Raw genomic sequence first — 4050 nt, forward strand, 5'->3', positions numbered from 1 at the left:
TGGTGCTTTGGGGGGTCAACAGTGGGAGGGCTTCTAATGTCCTGGCCCTACTGGTGGACCTCCTGATGGCACTGGTATTTCTGGCCACTGTGTGATACAAAGTGTTGGACTGGATGGGCCTTTGGCCTGATCCAACATTGGCATCTCTTATGTTCTTATGTCATATAAATACAGAGCCAAAGGTCGTGGTCATTTCCATACAATTCGATCTAATTGATCTAGCCACCAGTGCAAACAAAGCGACTCTGTTAGAAACATACAGATCTTTATCTGCAAGCAAAAATATAACTTTTTCCATATCTGAAGCACCTTCCTGCAGAGATAAGATACTAGTGATAAATTTATTTCGAGGGGGCAAAAGAAGAGGGCATCTCAAAATGTAATGGGTCAAATCATCTACTTCTCCAGTGCCACACATACAAGGTTGTAAGGGAGCAGGGACCCTTAAAAATCGGCTGGTTGTAAGGGAGCAGGGACCCTTAAAAATCGGCTGAATTCCTAGGTCATTTACTAAAGACCACCACCTTGGACTTAACATAGGCGTCAGGAGTCTATGTTAATCTTTTCTAGCACCGTCTCAGAATCAAGGTAAACACAGCCATTCCCCCTGCTCAATCCCTGTTCCTTCTCCCTCTCCCTTCCATTAATTCCCAAATTCACAGTATGGAGATTTAACCTAGGGACCCCAGGATCATTGGGAGTCTCCACCTGCTTTTTTTGTTCATTTGAAACTGGTGTGTCCCCTGGGCAAAAAGTGCTGTCCAAGACATTTGGATCATCCTGCAGATTTGTTTCTGCTTCCATGGTGTTCTTCAGCTTCTGGGTTAAAAAATCCAGTCTTTTGATGACAGTGTGTTGTTCACCTTGAGGTAAATTTACAAATGAGCTCAAAAGTCCATCTTCCAAGGGATTTGCCAGATCTCCACTGGGAGCTTGAGCCATAATATCCAAAAAATTGTTATCCTTCTCTAGGGTCATAGGTGGTTGCCCCATGGTCAATAAACTCCCTGTGATCAGCGAAGTGTCCTCCCAGGTTATTAGGGGTTTTTTTTGGTACAGTATCAGTTTCCATCCTTTCCTCCACCAAAGGTTCATGACTAGAAATCATTGCATCCATATGCCAAGCGACCAGGGGCTTGATAATTGTGTTCACAAAAACCCTTGCTGGGAAAACTTCTCTATCTCCAAGCCTCTTTTTCCATCTGTGGATCAAGGAGGGTATTCTAGGGGAAGCAAAGGTAAGTAAAACCTTTTGCACTTGATTAGGAGAATTAAGTTGCTGGATCTGCTTGAGGTCCACATTATCATAGTCAGTCCCAAGTAGTGCAGCTAGATGGGTTCTAACTCTGTACTGGCCTGACCACACTGGTGCCCGTCCAGACAGGTTACATATTGTTAAGCATATTCTTTCAGGTTTCAGAACTAGATGATATGTACTTTCACCCTGTGTCTTTTCAGGTAGTGGGACGCAGCATTGGTTTTTACAGACACTCACTTGCTGACACTGAAAATCAGTTTGAGTCTCAGCGTTACTTTGTGTCTCCTTACGTAGGTCATATAGTTCAGCAACCTCCATCCTTAGCTGTTTTACTTGGCTAATAATTTTATGGATGTATCCAAAGATACAATCCACTGTTCTAGCAGTCAAGGCAAGCTGACTACACTCCCCAGGCATAATATCCTCCAAATTACCCACTTCTCTAGGGAGGGTATTCTGCAGCTCAGGGAACTGTAGCCTTAAAGCCAAATTGCCATCATCCAGCAGAGTTTCTTTCTTTTGAGACCATTTCGTGCATAAAGTAGATTTTGAACATGAACTATTAGCAGAGTTTCTTCACCTCCTCCTTCTCCAACCGATTCCAATACAGTGAAACGATTAGTTGTCTCAACATTATAATTATGATTCCCTCTCACACTGTCAGAGTTGGGGGGGAAATCTTCCAATTTGGATTGTGTAGTATGTTTGGAAGCTGGAAAACACAGAGCACCGTCTGTTTCTCTTAATCGTTTGCCAGGTGCCATAAATCCTCTTCTGGCAGTGGGGAGTGCTGAGGATGCCAATAAATACGATAAATTAACCGAAAATTATCCAATATTCTGTTGGCTAGCTAGATACACCATTGTAGTCTTGCGAAGAAACCAACATCCACTGATAATATAGTCTCATTTAATGCTAATTAGGACCTTAAGCATTAAAACTTTAAAATCCAGTGGCCTCCGAATCTGCCAATTCCACCAGAGAACAAAAACAAGTGAAAAGCATTCCAAGGCCCCAGCAGCAAACAAACATTCAACCTTGTACTTACAGATAAAACTGTCTCAGCTCAGAGCAGGTTCAGAGCAAGTTAAAAATTGTTTGACCAGATAAAACCTTATAAAACTCAGAGATTCAAGGCTGCGTCTGCTGCAACCGCCGCCATCTTGATACCATGATGCTATGATATGGTATGTATATCTATATCTTGTTCTGGTAAAACAGTTGTCTCTTGATTACAATAAAACTGTGTGAAGTAACCTTCCCATGTTTTGGGGGGTATATAACTACTAGAGACTAAAGAGGGTTTAGTAGTACAATTAGAAACCAGATGCCAAAATAAACGCTGGTTGTTCTCTCTAGCTGCAAGGTTAAGTTGTTCCCATTCAAATGATATAACTTCCTTCTTTTGTCAGATCAGGGCTTTATATTGGTTTTTAAGAAATTTCATTTCATCTAGATAATCACTATTTTTTTAATAGAAAGACAATTTCATCTCGCCTCTTCCTCAACGAAGTATTTTAACCCATTAATTGCAATATTTCTCTCTTCCCCTGTTTGATGTCTCAGTATGTATTTCCAACTACAACAAAAACTTTCTTCTCAGTTAAATTGACTTCTAAATACTTAATTTGTAGGAGCAATTCTTTTTCATTTGGCAATTAAATCCTAATAATACCATTTCATCCTGTTATCTTATGAGGTCTTATTTACAACAGTACTTAAAGGGAGAATCAATCAGTAAATTATGTCCTACTCCTTTCCTTATAGTCCATCTACTCAATCTTGCAATAATCCGTCCTTTACATTTCTATAACCTACTTTTGAGTGGCCGATACATATATAATATATACATAGATCATCCATTGACATTTTAACTCATATATATCTACTGTACAAGTATAGTTGTTGCTTCACAAAGGTATTATATAAAGTCTTATATCATTACTTAACCTACAACCTATATCTTATTTTTTAAGCCCTTGGCGTAATAGTCTAACAAATATGACTGAAGCATTGGATTTATGAGGAGAATATACTATACATTTCTAATTTAAGACCTTCTAATCTTTCTTTCCTCTAAGCAATCATTTATATGTCAATATCCTATTTTTAAATAACTATAATCACTTCATGCATTTTAAGTCCCCATAATCACTATTTATAAAAATCATCCTCAGTCCATCGAATAACATTTTAACACTTATCAACCTAATTGTTGCTTCACAAAGGTATTACATTACATGGAACTAAACCATTTTAAACATGTAATTTACTGTCTTACATCTTATCTTTTTTTTTGGTAAACAAATTTTTATTATTTTCCATAAGAGTTTTACAGTTAACCATTTCCAATTTTCCATTATTCACCTATATCCATTTCCTCCCCTCCCTCCTGTGGCTTCCCGCAATGCTTCCCCCTTACCCTCCACATTATTGTATATCATCGATTATATCATTTTTCTTATCATTACAGTTTTAAGATAACATCATTTAGCCTAATATTGATCTAAACATATTAAATTTTGTTTCACATCCCAGTTCTTTTCCAGATAAATTTTAAAGTCATTCCATTCTTCAAAAAATACGTTGTCTTCTTTGCCGTTCAACTTTTGTGTGATTTTGTCCATTTCAGCCATGAACAGAACTTTTTGTATCCAATCTTCAATCTCTGGTACTTTCTCTGTTTTCCAAAATTGTGCATACAACATTCTCGCTGTTGTTATTAAGTACCAAAGTAAAGTCTTTTTAGTCGTGTTCATTTCTTCTATTTTAAGACCCAAAAGCAGAATTTC

This window comes from Gekko japonicus, unplaced genomic scaffold (genome assembly GCF_001447785.1).
Source record: "Gekko japonicus isolate JY-2015 unplaced genomic scaffold, Gekko_japonicus_V1.1 scaffold311, whole genome shotgun sequence".
Lineage (NCBI taxonomy): Eukaryota > Metazoa > Chordata > Lepidosauria > Squamata > Gekkonidae > Gekko > Gekko japonicus.